This window comes from Hyla sarda, chromosome 5 (assembly GCF_029499605.1).
Source record: "Hyla sarda isolate aHylSar1 chromosome 5, aHylSar1.hap1, whole genome shotgun sequence".
NCBI lineage: Eukaryota > Metazoa > Chordata > Amphibia > Anura > Hylidae > Hyla > Hyla sarda.
The window spans coordinates 345625798-345642527 of NC_079193.1; the positions used below are offsets into that span (position 1 = coordinate 345625798).

A 16730-nucleotide genomic window follows, 5' to 3' on the forward strand; every position below is an offset into this window, starting at 1 on the left:
TCCGATTTTTAAGCCAGAAATCCCAGGGTCCTGCCGGAGGCACTGCAAGAGCGTCTCTACTGTTAATATAAATAAGGTGGGCGAAAGGGGGCAGCCCTGTCGTGTACCATTGTGGATTGTAAACGGGGGGACAAGATACCATTGAGTTTAACACGCGCATAAGTTTCGGTATACAGAAAAAAGATTGCGTAAATTAGTTGGGTTGGGAAGTTAAATTTATGCAATGTGCTTTTCATAAAATCCCAAGCCACTCTATTGAATGCCTTCTCGGTGTCAGTCCCCAACAGTAGTAGAGGAACATCATGGTCCTTTGCGTGTTGAATGGCGTGAAGTACTCTGAGGAAATTATGCCTACCCTCCCTTCCCTTCACAAAGCCCGTTTGTTCTGTATGAATTAGGTTGGGCAAAACTTTACTCAGGCGCACTGCCAGTAATTTAGCCCAAATTTTTATGTCTAAATTAAGAATTGAGATTGGTCTGTAGCTGGCACATAGCGTTGGATCTTTACCCTCTTTAGGGAGTATAGTTACATGGGCCTCTAACGATTGTTTAGAGAAACGACCTCCATCCAAAAGGGTGTTACATGCGTCAGTTAAATAGGGTATTAGATTATTCGTGAATTTTCTATAATACGATAGTATACCCATCTGGTCCCGGGCTTTTACCAGCAGGGAATGAATAAACAATATCTTTGACCTCTTGTTGAGTTACACGGGTTGTAAGTTGCTCTATCTCCAGGGGAGAGAGAGAGGGAAGGTCAAGTTTCTCCAAGTAAAAGGTGATTAAGGTGGCCCTGACTATTGGGGAAATCGATGGAGAGGGAAGGTTATAGAAGGAAGAATAGTACTCTGTGAATGCTTTTGCTATGTCTTGCGTGGACGTATGTGTTTTCCAATCTGGTGATTTAATTTTATGGATAAATGATCATTCCCTTTGTTTTTTAAGTAAAGCTGTCATCATTTTACCCCCTTTATCCCCATAAGCATATATTTTATGTTTGATGTACATCAGAGATTTGGCACTCTTTATGTTGAGAAGGTCTTTGAGTTGGTCTCTAAGAGACGTCAACTGGTCATAAGCTTTTTGTGCTGTAGACTGTTTGTGTATTCTCTCTAAATCAGCTATCTGGTCAAGTAGGGTATCAATCTTCCGCAATCTATCTTTTTTGACTCGACTGCCTAGCGCAATAAGGTGACCCCTCATCACTGCCTTATGTTCTTCCCATACCAAAATAGGAGATGTGTCAGGCGTGGTGTTGAGAGAAAAGTATTCTTTCAGGTGGGAGGTCAAACCCAGTACATCAGCAGGAGAGTCCAAAAGGGTGTCATTAAGACGCCATGTCACATCTCTGATGGGCAGTGTTGGAAACGTAATGTTGGCTTCAATAGGGGAATGATCTGAGAGGGTGGTGACCACAATCACGGCAGAGTTCAAGAAGGGTAACAAGCTAGAGTGTATAAATATGAAGTCTAATCTTTGGTGTGATCTATGGGGTGCAGAGAAAAATATATAGTCAGACTCATTGGGATGGAGTGTTCTCCAGGAGTCCACCAGGCCCAGCCCGTGTAGTTTGTGGTTCAGACGGCTAAGTGCCTTGAATGAGAAGATAGACCGGCGCCTGGAGGAGTCACTTAGTGGGTCTAGAGTAATATTTAGATCTCCTCCCAGGACTATGGGTCCCTCCGCGAATGACTGAAGACTGTCTAATGTAGAAAGCAGCCATTGAATTTGTCCCTTGTTAGGTGCATACAGGTTTGCATATGTGTATACTGCACCGCCGAGCCTACCATCTTTATGTATGGCAATCGAAACTCCGCTTGACGCAGAAGAGGGGCTTGTGCTGTGAAACCAAAGATTATAATGATTAGTAGACATTTTAGGAATCTTATTCGTTTTAAAGTGTGTCTCCTGTAAAAATATGATAGAGGCACTATCCTTCCTAAGTAAAGACAGATGTGATTGCGTTTATTGGGGGATTGCGTTTATTAGGGGAGTGGAGTCCCTTAACATTATAAGATACTAATTTCAGTCTGGCCATGGCGATCCTATGTGAGGGGGAGTTCTTACGTGTGTTACCCTGGTCGCGATCTGGATGTATGGTCGTAGCTGTAGGTGGAGCGGGGAGGAAACGTTTAGCAGAGAGGTCCGACTCAGTTCAACATTTGCCAACTTGGTTAACTTTAAACCAGTAAAGAACATAGAAAAGAGAACATATTGCATTGTGTGTGTGAAGAGGGGCATATCTGGACCGTCAAGGTCGTCTTGTAGGCGTTTGTTTCTGGTAGTTATTAGTTTGCCAGCTAGGGGTGGGAGTGGGGGGGGGGGTAGAAGGTATAGAGAGGGAGGAGGATGAGATAGAACCTGTTGGTCTAAGAAAGGAGGGGGTCAGATATAGCAAGAGATGTTATAAGGTGAGTGAGAGTAGATAAGGGGATGGTAGAAGGGAGGAAGAGGGGTGAGGCAAGGTTAGCAAAGAGGTATAATAAGAGAAGAGGAGTGTTCGTCTCCCAAAGGGCTAGGTGTGTCTCCCAGAAAGGGCAGGCCACCTGGTGTATTAAGAAATCTGCAAAAGGGTGGGAGCGAGTGTATAGTCTTATAGGTATGTATACATATGTTGTTGAGCGAGGAGAGGGAAGTGAGCAATGGAGTGAGGAACAAACACATATCTATGAAAAAGTATCTCTAGAGGTAACAGTTCGCTGAGGTCAGCTATATGACCCGAGAACAGTCAATATACAGTCTTAGGAGGGGTACGCGTCAACATGTTCTAGCACCTAAATCTATAAACACAACTACATGTGGAAATAAGCATTGGAGTGAGGAAAAAAAACACATTACTATGTAAAAGTATCACTATAAGTAATGATTTGCTAACGTCGGTCCTATGACCTGAAAGCAGGCAGCATACAAGTCTCAGGGAGGGGGGCACAAGTCAACATGTCCCATCAATTACATCTATAAACACAATGGCATATGACTGTCTTCTCGAGGAAAGAACTTCAAGCTAGTGACTAGAGATGAGCGACCTTTTCAAAAATTCGATTCGGCCGATTCGCCGAATTTTCCTGAAAAGTTTGTTTCAATCCGAATTTGTTCCGAATCGATATTAAAAAAGGCTATTTCTAGCCTACATACAGCATCTTTAGGGGTATAGAACACTTTGCTGTGTCCTAAAACGCATATGGAGTGTGCTGGGGTAGTGAAATAATACTGTTATTCAGAATAGCATGCAGATTATCGGCATCGCTCTTAGAATCACTGCCGCACAGCAGCACAATGACAGAGCCTGGTGGTGGCATCAGTGTCAGGAGACCATATTGTGACTGAATGACATAGCGTGGAGGTGTTGGCAGCATGAGGACACCATATAGTGGCTGAATGGCACAGCGTGGAGGTGTTGGCAGCATGAGGACACCATATAGTGGCTGAATGGCACAGCGTCAAGGTGTTGGCAGCATGAGGAAACCATATAGTGGCTGAATGGCACAGCGTGGAGGTGTTGACAGCATGAGGACACCATATAGTGGCTGAATGACACAGCGTGGACATGTTGGCAGCAAGAGCGGACCATTTAGTGGCTGAATGGCACAGCGTGGAGTTGGCTGATGCACTAGTACACTACACACCAGGGCTTCACAATCCCCCCCCCAAAAAAAACAACACAATATATGAAATTTTTGACAAAGATTTCTCATAGGTAGCACCCGCTATCCAAAAGTTAGAAATTTCCAGACCCAGGCCCCACCTCTGCGGCATCAGGAACCCATATATTGCCTGAAGGACACAGCCTGGAGTTGGCTGATGCACCAGTACACACCCGGGTTTCACAATCCCCTCCAAAAAACAACAACATTTTAGAATTTTTTAAAGAAATACCTTTGTGTAAGAACAAGCGCATATCCAACAGTTCACAAGACTCTATAATGCAGGACGGTGGACCACCCAAAGACATTCTTCTCAAAAATAATAAACCACACAATGTTAGAATTTTTTTTGCAAAAACTAATTCAATATGTGTGTAAGCGCATCTGTCTCTAAAAGATCAGATTACCAAAGGACTTTTTTCGACCAAAATGATGAAGCAGAGTTAATCCCTGTCCGTTTTTAAAAATTTTTTTTTATTTTCATTAAAAAATCACACGTGACAAGCGTTCCGTTGTGTAATGATTAGCATTCTGGAAAATTCAATTTTATTACCGATAAAATTATCAGTAAATAAAAAAAAAACACTTCCCAAGAGTGTTTAATTACCCCATACATTACACCAGGAGCAGTCAGGAGTAGGCCTCAGCAGTACCCAAGAGGCTTTAATAACCCCCTACCTTTGCACGATCAATTGCGAGATCGAGCAATACCAGGTATGTTATGCCCTCAGATTTCCAGGGCCGCAGGCGCGCTCCACTGAACGGATTAGCGTGTCTCTATCTTTCATCGACTGTGCTGGTAACCCGCTAACTCCCGGAAAGGTAAGCTGCCGCGAAGCAGGTGGTCTCCCCCGGGCACGTTTGGCTCCAGAATTTCCACTACTGCCACACCATGCTGACTGCCAACCGTGCTACCGCCTTGCTGACTCAAGGGCAACCTGCAACTCTCTTCTCCCGATGATGAACCCCCCTTCTCCTGAGATCGAGCAATAACAGGTGTGTTGTGCCCTAAGATGTCCGGGGCTGCAGGCGCACTCCACTGAACAGATTAGGGTGTGTCCATCTTTTTTGGTAGCACCCGCAATCCAAGAATTTTTAATTCCCAGACCCAGGCCCCTCCTCTGCGGCATCAGGAACCCATAGATTGCCTGAAGGACACAGCCTGGAGTTGGCTGATGCACGAGTACACACCCGGGCTTCACAATCCACCCAAAAAAAATAAAAAATTTTATTGAAATTGTCTGACAAAATACCTTTTTTTTTTTTTTTTTTAAAACAAGCGCATATACAGCAGTTCAGAAGACTCTATAATGCAGGATGGTGGACCACCAAAAGACATTCTTCTCAAAAATAATAAACCACACAATGGGGGTCATTTACTAATCTAGTCTATTCTGGGTATGCTTATAAACCAGTGTATGTGGTAGTCTCCTGTCTATTGTGCTCCTAATTTATCAAAGGTCTCACAGCCCTTGATAAATTCTGTGCTCAGACTTCAGGGTCTACAGCTTAAACTGCATTTAGACCTGCTCCAACATGGTCTGACATTTCAGCGTATTTTGGGCAGATTTTTCATTAAAAAATCACACGCAACAAGCGTTCCGTTGTGTAACGGTTAGCATTCTGCAAAATTCTATTTTATTACTGATAAAATTACCAGTAAATTTAACAATAACACTACCCAAGAGTGTTTAATTACTCCATACATTGCACCAGGAGCAGTCAGGAGTAGGCCTCAGCAGTACCCAAGAGGCTTTAATAACCCCTTACCTTGCCCGATCAATTGCGAGATCGAGCAATAGCAGGTGTGTTATGGCCTCAGATGTCCTGGGCCGCACTAGCGCTCCACTGAACGGATTAGCGTGTCTCTATCTTTCAAGGACAGGTGCGTGTTGCACGCTGAAACCAGTTCGTGATAGGGATCTGGGATTGCAATTATTTAACCTTAAAACTAGGAATAACCAGTAAGTGAGGGTCATAAGCTGGCGTTGATTAAGTCCCTGCCCTTTGTACACACCGCCCGTCGCTATAAGCGATTGGATTAGTAAGTGAGTTGGTTAGTGAGGTCCTCGGATCGGCCCAGGCGGGGTAGGAGAAGGCCCTGGCAGCATGTATTTAGCTACTGCTAAACATCCAAAAATGTAAGGCCCAAGGCCAGAGGCACCAGGGAGGTAAGTAGTTCCTGAAAGACACAGAATGAGTCTGGAGCATGCATTTGCAGTACCCAAGAGGTTTTCATAACCCCTTACATTTAAAGATCAATGTTTACATTTGCATTAAGCATGTATTTAGCTACTGCTAAACTTCAAAAAATGATAGGCCCAAGGCCTGAGGCACCAGGAAGGCAAGTAGTTTGTGAAAGACACAAAATGAGTCTGGAGCAGTCATTCGCAGTACCCAAGAGGGTTTTATAACCCCTTACATTTAAAGATCAATGTTGACATTTGCATTAAGCATGTATTTAGCTACTGTTAAACTTCAAAAAATTATAGGCCCAAGGCCAGAAGCATCAGTTTTCCCCATATTAGGAGCATAGTTGTCCCCCAGATTAGGCAGCATAGATGTCCCCCAGATTAGGAGCATACTTGTCCCCCAGATTAGGCAGCATAGATGTCCCCCAGATTAGGAGCCTACTTTTCCCCCAGAGTAGGCAGCATAGATGTCCCCCAGATTAGGAGCATACTTGTCCCCCAGATTAGGCAGCATAGATGTCCACCAGATTAGGAGCATAGTTGTCTCCCAGATTAGGCAGCATAGATGTCCCCCAGATTAGGAGCATACTTGTCCCCCAGAGTAGGCAGCATAGATGTCCCCCAGATTAGGAGCATAGTTGTCCCCCAGATTAGGCACTATAGATATCCCCCAGATTAGGAGCATACTTGTCCCCCAGAGTAGACAGCATAGATGTCCCCCAGATTAGGCAGCATAGATGTTCCCCAGATTAGGAGCATAGTTGTCCCCCAGATTAGGCAGCATAGAGGTCCCCCAGATTAGGAGCATAGTTGTCCCCCAGATTAGGCAGCATAGTTGTCCCCCAATCAGCGCGGGCCGGTCAGAGCCAATCAAAGGGCCATATGTGTCAAGCGGGCTGTACAATGCCCAGGTCTGCCCCAGAGGGTTTCATAACCAACCACAATAGAGAAAATTCTGTTGTAGGAGCATGGTCAATCTACTCAGACCCATCTGTCATTGGTGGCTGGAAATCCTGTCTGATCCATCCCTGATACATCTTGACAAACGTCATTATCTCCACATTTTTAGCGGACAGACGAATTCACCTTGGGGTGACTATGGCCCCGGCCGCATTAAACACCCGCTCTGCTGGCACACTACTGGCCGGGCAGGACAGCTTTTCCAGGGCAAACTCCGCTAGTTGCGGCCATAAATCGAGTTTGGCTGCCCAGAAGTCCAGCGGATCTTCGACGGTAGTTGGCAGGGTCATGTCGCAGTAAGCCACCACCTGCTGGTTTAGGTCCTGCTCCATGTCCACCTGCTGCTGATGAGTAGCTTCACTATGCAGCTGAAGGAAGCTACTCATCAGCGACTGTAGACTCAGGCTGCTGCTGCTGATTGAGCCGGTACTGCTCCTGCCACCCCTCCCCTCCCCAGCAGCCGTGGCAGTGGAAGGTGAGCGCAGAGGGCCCCCCGAGTCAGACCTGCGAGTGGATGGACCATGTGGCCGATAGGCATCGGCCAACCGACTACGTAGAAGCTCCCTGAAGTAGGTCTGTTTGTCCTCCTTCTCAGTGGGTGTAAAAAAAGGCCCACATTCTGGGACGGTAGCGAGGATCTATTGAGGTGGAGATCCAGAAGTCATCTCGCTGACAAATTTTGACAATTCGGGGGTCACTACGCAAGCAACTCAGCATGCATCGTGCCATTTGTGACAGTGACTCGCTGGGACTACCTGCCTCCATCTCCACTGCATACTGCCACGATGTGTCTGGGTCCTCTGTCTCGCCTCCCTCATGATAACCCTCCAGCTCCTCTGGCTGCTCCTGCTCCTCCTTTCCTGTCCAATGACCAGAAACTCCGGCCATCTCATCCACCGTAAACTGTGCTCCGCTCTGCCCCTTATCATCCTCCTCCAGTTCATACCCCACAGGACTCATGTAGCCTTCTGATGTAGGCGCAACATCTCCATTGCCGTGACCAGCCATGTTTTCAATAATTTTTTTGAGTAAATGTAGGAGTGGAATTACGTCGTTCATGGCATAATTCGAGCGACGAACAAAAAATGTGGCTTCCTCAAAGGTCCTCAGCAAACGGCAGGTGTCACGTATGAGCTGCCATTCATTCACATTGAAGTTACACAGGGGAGTACTCCTATCTGCTTGCATCATTAAAAAATCTGTGATGGCTTTTCTTTGTTCGTATAGTCTGTCCAACATATGCAGGGTGGAATTCCAACATGTGGCAACGTCACAAATGAGACTATGTTGTGGGATACCATTCTGACGCTGCAGCTCAAGCAAAGTGTGCTTGGCGGTGTACGAGTGGCTGAAGTGCATGCACAGTTTCCTTGCCTTTGTCAGGACGTCTTGCAAATGGGGTGAAGACTTGATGAACTTCTTGACAACCAGATTCAACACGTGTGCCATGCAGGGCGAATGTTTCACACTTCCTTGTCGCAGCGCGGCCACAATGTTCTTCCCATTGTCGGTCACCATGGTTCCCATTTCCAGATTTCGTGGAGTAAGCCATACTCGGATTTCTTCCATAATGAACTTCAGCAGTTCCTCCCCTGTGTGACTCCGTTCGCCAAGGCAAACCATGTGAAGGATGGCTTGACACCGCTGTGCCCTACACATGTGGTACGATGAAGGGCCACTGAGATTTGGACGTGCAGTGGAGGCCGAGGACACGGGGGAGGAGAAGGAGGTGCACACTGTAAAAGGACCAACTGCCTGGGAGCGAGAGCGTGGAGGAGGAAGCGGTGTGACCTGTCCCAGTTGCTGTTGTGGCTGTGCAGGAACAACATTTACCCAGTGGGCCGTAAAAGACATGTATTGTCCCTGCCCGTAGTTACAGCTCCACACGTCGGTGCTGCCGTGCCCTTTTGAACACACCGACAGGCTCAAGGACTGTCCCACCTTCTATTGTACAAACTTATGCAGGGCTGGTACTGCCTTCTTCGCAAAGAAATGAGGGCTTGGGACTCTCCACCTCGGCTCGGCACAAGCTATCAATTCCCTGAAAGCTGCAGAGTCCACCAGTTGGAAAGGGAGGGACTGCAACACCAGCAACTTGGACAGGAGCACATTCAACTTCTGCGCCGTTGGATGAGTGGGCGCATACTGTTGTCTCTTGGACATGGCTTCGCCGATCGATTGTTGGCGGAATGGCTGACTACGAGCGGAAGAAGCAGGAGCGCAAGAAGGAGGGTTTGACACAATGCTCCCTTCGGCTGAGGTGGTGGAGCCTTGGCTGGATGACGGAGGGAGCGGATGGCCACTGGGTGATGCAGCAGGCTGAACCACTACCTCGGAGCCACGGATATCCCAGGCCGCTTTATGGTGGCGAATCATGTGTTGACGCAGGGCCGTGGTGCCGAGATTGGGACCCTGGCCACGTTTCACTTTCTGCCAACAGATTTTGCATGTGACTACGCTAAGGTCCTCCGGATTCTTTATGAAGAACAACCACACCGCAGAGTAGCTGATTTTCCCACCCGCAGTTCGCACTATTTCACTGCTATTGGCACCGTCTCCAGGAACCCCTGTTCCACTACCTCCCTGAATGGTAGTTTGCCGCGAAGCAGGTGGTCTCCCCCTGGCACGTTTGGCTCCTGAATTTCCACTACTGCCACCACCACGCTGATTGCCAACCGTGCTACCGCCTTGCTGCCTCATAGACAAAGAGCAAATCTCTTCTCCTGATGATGAAGCCCCGGCTTCCGCACCTGGCTCCCAATTGCGATCGGCTTCATCCTCATCAAAAGATGTGTGCACGTCACTGATGTCCTCCTTGTGTTCCACAACAGTGTCTGCCTCAGGACCCTGAACAATTGAAACACCGCCTCCCACGTCACTCTCTGCATCAATACTTGCCCGCCTTGCGGAGCAAGGGACGCATGTCTCCTCACATTCTTGGCTGCCCATTAGATGCTGACTGTCCTCTATTACATCGTCCTCACTAAAGAGTGGAGCTGAACCCAAAGCATGAGATACTTCTTTGGGAGAGGGAACAGCATAGGACAAAGGCAATGGGATTACAGGGACTGCTCCCGGGCCATGCCAACTGAGGGTTGTGTCTGAGGAACCCACCGACTCTTGACTGGGGTTGTCAGATGTCGCTTGTGATGATGGGGATGAGTGTGCAAACCAATTGACGAGGAGAGATGGGTCGACAACACGACGGCTGGGTGTTAACGGGAGCTCAGGCCTATTGCTGCGACTCCTGCTGCCACTCGCCCCAAGTCTGCTGCCAACTCTGCCTGACATATGTAGGCCTCTGCCCCTTCTCTGTGCACGTCCTGGCACTTCCCTGCCTGACATACTTAGTGCGTTTATGAGGGTATAGAACAGCAGCAGGCGATTACTTACGGCTGTCCATTCAAAGTATATAGGCCCTAGACAGAATAACAGTTACTAAATAGTACACTCCTTTGTTGTATGTATGCCCTTTGCAATGATGAGCGCACTGGTATGCGTATTTCTATGCAGAAAAAACACTTTTTGTTTTTTTAAATACACCAGCAGGCAGTGGCGGATCCAGGGGGGGACAACGGGGAAATTGCCCCCCCCTCCCCCCCCCCCCCCCCCGAGATTGCAGCATGCAGCACCCGCCCCACCACCTTGCATGGTGGAGCCGAAGCTGTAAGCTCCTGCTCCACCATTCACTAACTTTCACATGCTGTGATTACACAGTGGGTGAGCTGCGAGGACGCGATCCACTAGAGGCTGGCGCGATGACGTCACATCATCGCGCCGATGCCCGGAGATCCTGTCCCCGCAGCCCGCATACTGTAAGTACTGAAGAGTATGCTCAGGGCCCAGGGGATTGGGTGAACTATATCGTACAGGAGGAGGGGGAGGGGGATTTAAAAACTTGGGAAAAGGGAATATTTAATGTGAGGGGCTACAGGGCAAAGCACAGGGGGCATTATATGGGAAGAGCACATGGCAGGGGGCCCCCCTGTGCTGTGCCCCTAACATATAATGCCCCCTGTGCTGTGTCCCACACATATAAATTATATGTGTGGGGCACAGCACAGGGGGCATTATATGTGAGGGGCATAGCACAGGGGGCATTATATGTGAGGGGCACAGCACAGGGGGCATTATATGAAATAATGCCTCCTGTGCTATGCCCCTCACATATAATGCCCCCTGTGCTGTGTCCCACACATATAAATTATATGTGGGGGGCACAGCACAGGGGGCATTATATGTGAGGGGCACAGCACAGGGGGCATTATATGTGTGGCACACAGTACAGGGGGCATTATATGAAATAATGCCTCCTGTGCTGTGCCCCTCACATATAATGCCCCCTGTGCTGTGCCCCTCACAAATAATGCCCCCTGTGCTGTGCCCCTCACATATAATGCCCCCTGTGCTGTGCCCCACACATATAAATTATATGTGTGGAGCACAGCACAGGGGGCATTATATGTGAGGGGCACAGCACAGGGGCCATTATATGTGAGGGGCACAGCACAGGAGGCATTATTTCATATAATGCCCCCTGTGCTGTGCTCCACACATATAATGCCACCTGTGCTGTGCTCCACACATATAATGCCCCGTGCTTTGCCCCACACATATAATGCCCCCTGTGCTGTGCCCCTCACATATAATGCCCCATAATGCACCCCTCATATATAATGCCCCCATCATGCACCCTTCACATATAATGCCCCCATCATGCACCCCTCATATATAATGCCCCCATCATGCGCCCTTCACATATAATGCCCCCGTCAAACGCCCCTCACATATAATGCGCCCTGTGCTGTGCCCCTCACAAATAATGCTACTGTCATGTGCCCCAAACATAAAATGCCCCCTATGCTGTGCCCCTCACATATAATGCCCCCTCAGGGAACAGGATGGGGGCATTATATGTGAGGGGCACAGCACAGGGGGCATTATATGTGAGGGGCACAGCACAGGGGGCATTATATGTGAGGGGCGCATGATGGGGGCATTATATATGAGGGGCAAAGAACAGGGGCATTAAATGTGAAGGGCACAGCACAGGGCATTATATGTGAGGGGCGCATGATGGGGGCATTATATGTGAGGGGCAAAGAATGGGGGCATTATATGTGAAGGGCACAGCACAGGGGGCAATATATGTTAGGGGCACAGGACAGAGGGCATTATTATTATGTGGGGGGAACAGGACGGGTCATAATTATTATATGTAAGGGCACAAGATGGGGCATTATTACTATATGTGAAGGCACAGAGTGTTTTGTATTTCAGAAGTATAGTGTATATGATGAGGAATTTCTGGGGTGGTATGTTTTTTATGGGCCACAAAACATTTGGGTATTTTATTCAGAGGGTGCACTGCACAGCAAGTTATATTCACAGAGTGCAGTGTGTGGTAGTATTAAATTTAGAGGGCACAGTGTGTGGTAGTATTATATTCAGAGAGTGCAGTGTGTGATAATATTATATTCAGAGGGTGCAGTGTGTGATAGTAGTATATACAGAGGGTACGGTGTGTGGCGGTATTATATTCAGAGGGTACAGTGTGTTGTATATTCAGGAGGTACAGTGTGTCAGAATTATATTTAGAGGGTGTGTGGCTGTATTGTATTAGAAGAATACAGTGTTTGGCAGTATTATAATAATTATTGTTTTCATATAGAGGATCAGAATCCGCTGACATAGAAACCATCTGGGCGTCAAGTTCTGCTGAGAGAAAATATAGCTGGAACAATTCCTGGCGGTATGTAGCATCTGAATTAGATAAGGAAAGACTATAGAGAAGACGTCACCTGTAGTCACTGATATCATTCTGTGTTCTCCTTACTGTGTCCTATCAGAGCTGGAGTCACTTGTAAGTTCTGCAGTAATGATGGGTGAAACAACAACTCCCAGCATCCCCTTACCACTGCTTAGGTCATACTGGGAGCTGTAGTTTTAAATGGTAAAAACCTCTTTAGCACTTTCCCATTCTGACATGTGAACATGGCCTAAGAGTCTTAAACAAGGTTAGGACTGTATGATACATTTAATAATATTGCAAGTTCCGTGAGCAACATCTTGTTTTCTGTCCGCCAACACAAAATACTCTAATAGTGCCCCTCCCGAGACTCGACTCTGGATCCGCCCCTGCCAGCAGGTGTATACTAATGTATGGAATAGCACTGAATTTAGCACAGAGACAGAATGACAGGTAGTAAATAGTACACTACTTGGTTCTATGTATGCCCTTTGCAATGATGAGCGCACTGTTAAGGGTATTTGTACACAGGAAAAACTTTTTTTTTTTCTTTAATACACGGCAGGTGTATAACGTGTGGTATAACACTGAATTTAGCACAGAGACAGAAAAAAAGGTAGTATATGGTACACTATTTGCTTGTATGTAAGCCCTTTGAAATGATAAGGCCACTGAAAAAGCGTATTTGTACGCAGGAAAACCTTTTTTTTCTTTAATACACCGGCAGGTGTATAACGTGTGGTATAACACTTAATTTAGCACAGAGACAGAAAAAAAGGTAGTATATGGTACGCTATTTGCTTGTATTCAGGCCCTTTGCAATGATAAGGCCACTGTTAAGCGTATTTGTACGCAGGAAAACCTTTTTTTTAATTTAATACACCGGCAGGTGTATAACGTGTGGTATAACACTGAATTTAGCACAGAGACAGAAAAAAAGGTGGTATATGGTACGCTATTTGTTTGTATGTAGGCCCTTTGCAATGATAAGGCCACTGAAAAAGCGTATTTGTACGCAGGAAAAACTTTTTTTTCTTTAATACACCGGCAGGTGTATAACGTGTGGTATTACACTTACTTTAGCACAGAGACAGAGTAACAGGTGAAAAATTGTAAAAAGGCACTAAAGTCCACACTAATATGACTTATTTCTGAACAGCAGCAGGACCCAACAGTGCAGCACCACAAAAAAAAGAAATCCAGGGATTAAACCCTAAATTGCACTTTGTCACACAATTCTGAGCAGCAGAAGATTTGTGGAGCAAAAAAAACTCAATTGGGCTGAAAAATTAGGTGATAAGATGCTTCAGAAAATTCAGGCAGCTTGGAGATCTGTATGAGGCAGCTGACAGCTATCTGTCCCTCTCTTCTGCAATGCTCAATAACGTGAATAGGAGGTTTAGCTATCAATGATCCTTCTCAGAGTAACAGCACAGCACTCTGCACTCCTGTCTTTCCCTAATGCTGATGTGACTAGCAGTTGCAGTGTAACGCTGTGGTATGAGCTATTCACACACACGCAGTCCCATCCTCTCCATCTGAGTGCATAGATGAAATGAAGAGAGGCAAGATGGCCGCCAATTATATAGGGGCTGTGACATCACAGGGGTCAGTGAACACTGATAGGCTGCATCTCACATGTGGTTCAGGGTCAGCCCGCCTACGTTCATTCCTGCCGCTGTTTCCCGCCCTCCCATAATCCCCTGCCCCATGTACTCACATGTGGATCCGCCATCTTAGGTCTCCAATAGCCTGGAACGCTGTAAAATGGAGTTTAATGAAGCGATTTGTGCGATAGAATCGCGGCGATATTCATATTCGTTGCGAATCAAATTTTTCATGAAATACGTAACGAATTCGGGTTCGTCAACTTCGATTCGCTCATCTCTACTAGTGACTAAGATCTATAGCTGGGTCACAATAGGTATTAGAACCCACACTAGAGGTTAATTGGGATATATTGGATCAAGTTCCTGCCCGCTGAGGGCATTTGGGCTACTGCGCCCGTCCATGTCTAGCATTCACAGATAAGTTAACTACGTGGGCAAGGAAATGTATCAATCCTGACATGTAGAAGTCTGATATGGAAACAGCAAAGATGATTCAGACAGAGTCCATGTCAATACGTTTAGGTGTCATCTTGTGGCTCTTTTTCTTCTTTTGGGACTTTTGGGATCCAACACCCTCCCACGGAGTAGGAGGTGTTATAGTAGGAAGCTCAGTAAGGTCAGTAACAGCGGACCAATCTGGAATATCCATGTCGGTTCGGTCCAGGGCCTCCAGGGCCGGTGTCAAGTCCTGCCTATTCCTGATTATGAACCTCTTGCCCTCCACAGCGAAGGAAATTCCAAAGGGAAAGAGCCATCTGTATAGAATGTTCTTTAAGCGTAAGTATGTTGTCAGTGTGCGCAGCGTTCCTCTTTTTGAAATAGTTATCCTAGCAAGATCTTGGAAGACGGCAATCTCAGGTCTTGGCATGTTCTTGCTTTCCGTAGAATATCATCGCGCACCGTGGAGTTTAACAAGCGGCATATCACATCGCGAGGCGGGTCTTGAGCTCTGGGTTTTGCCGAAGAGATCTGTGAGCCCTCTCTATTTGGATCTCTAGGGGGTATGCCTCACCTAAAATGCGTATGAAAATAAGTTTCAATGTGGCATTCAGCGATTCTGGTAGTACCACCTCTGGGAGTCCTTTAATTCGCAAATTGTTTCTTCTACTCCGGTTGTTTTGGTCCTCAAGCCAGTCAATGACTTTATTTAAGTGGTTTTGGCAGGAGCCCATAGCTGAGGTAAAGGCTACTGTATAGGCCACTACTTGTGTGTGCGCAGTTTCCAACTGTTCCACTCTGCTACCAATTTGTCTAATGTCTGATTTTAGATCTTGAATCTTCTTAGTGACTGGTTCTAGGGCGTTCCTGAGAAGTCTGTCCATAAATGTGCCTGACACGGGTAAAAAATTATTCAAGACCAGTTCTTCAGAGTCGCTTTCGCGCTCCACAGTAGGTTCTTTGCGTGCCTTAGGCGTCGAGTATTTTCCCTGCATGGAAGCAATTTCAATAGATTTTCTTGAGTCAGAAGATTTGGATCTTTTCATAAAAGTGTCAATACTGCCTTTTTTGTTGTATGGAGAGCTGGGTATGGAGAGCTTAACAGTACAAATATTAAGGCATGTTATTTCATGGCATCAGTCCCCACTTGGCTTGTGAGGGGGAGAGTTGTGTGTTACACCAGCTATTGGCTGCTGGTACACCAGGGGTGGGGAGGCTAGCAATTGAACAGAAGCAGAGTCAACTTGATCCTTTATACTTCTCAAGGCATGAGAGATGTAGTACCACTGGTTGGTCACTAGATGGTAGCAGAGGGCTACTGTATAGGAAGACTAGTTCTCAATGAAGCAACTTGTGAAACACAGTATATGAATTTGCTCAGTGTCCGTGGATGTGTAGATAGAGTGGAGAATGAGAGAATTTAGGTTTTATTGGGAGCAGTCCTTGGCACTTCTCCTTCAGCAACCTCTTTGTGTGGAGACACTATGGGAGGTCTCTCTTTGTATAGGAGTCACGTCCTCTGGAGGTGATATATATTGGTGGCATGGTGTACAACAGAAGGGCAGTTTCAATTGCCACACTCAGAGGGCACAGGCAGATGCTGGCCACACAGCCGGATCTCTCCACTTCACAAGCACCCCATGCAGTGCCCCAGCAGCCCCACAGCAACAGACAGACAAGCTAGCAATGGCCACAGGGCAGCCCAGGGAAGCGAGCAAAGGGGGGGGGGCCACTGCACCTATCTGCCCCTGCACCGTGCCCTAGGTACTCTTATGCTCCGCTGCAATGCCCAGGACTCCTGCTGTTACGCCTGGAGCGCTGCGTGGCAAGCTCCCACCCGTCGACTGCAACAGAGAGCCAGACCGGGACTGTACTCCCACCATGCACACGTGCCGGAGCCGCACTGCGCCAGACCAGCGAGGAGCAAGGGGAAGTCTGATATGAAGCAGGGGCCGAGAAGCACCCGCCGGGCACAGCACCAGTCGGCTGACCAAGGCAAGTCCGAGTCTCTTATTCTTGGGTGGCCCGGGGCGATCCCCACTCACTGCAGGACTCTTTCAAGAGGGGGAGATCAGGACCGCAAGATGGTGGCGGCGGGTCTCCCGCACCCGTCCGCTTTACAGGTATCCGCTGCTCA

At 47.3% G+C, this 16730-nt stretch overlaps 1 protein-coding gene across 1 annotated transcript in view; it reads left to right on the forward strand.

Moving 5' to 3' along the window:
• LOC130274357 (fibrocystin-L-like) overlaps positions 1–16730 on the forward strand; it is a 352807-nt gene that overhangs the window by 33600 nt on the left and 302477 nt on the right. The window contains exon 2 of the mRNA XM_056522609.1: positions 12468–12548. The gene's annotated coding sequence lies outside the window, so the exon portion shown is untranslated. The remainder of the gene's footprint in view (positions 1–12467; positions 12549–16730) is intronic.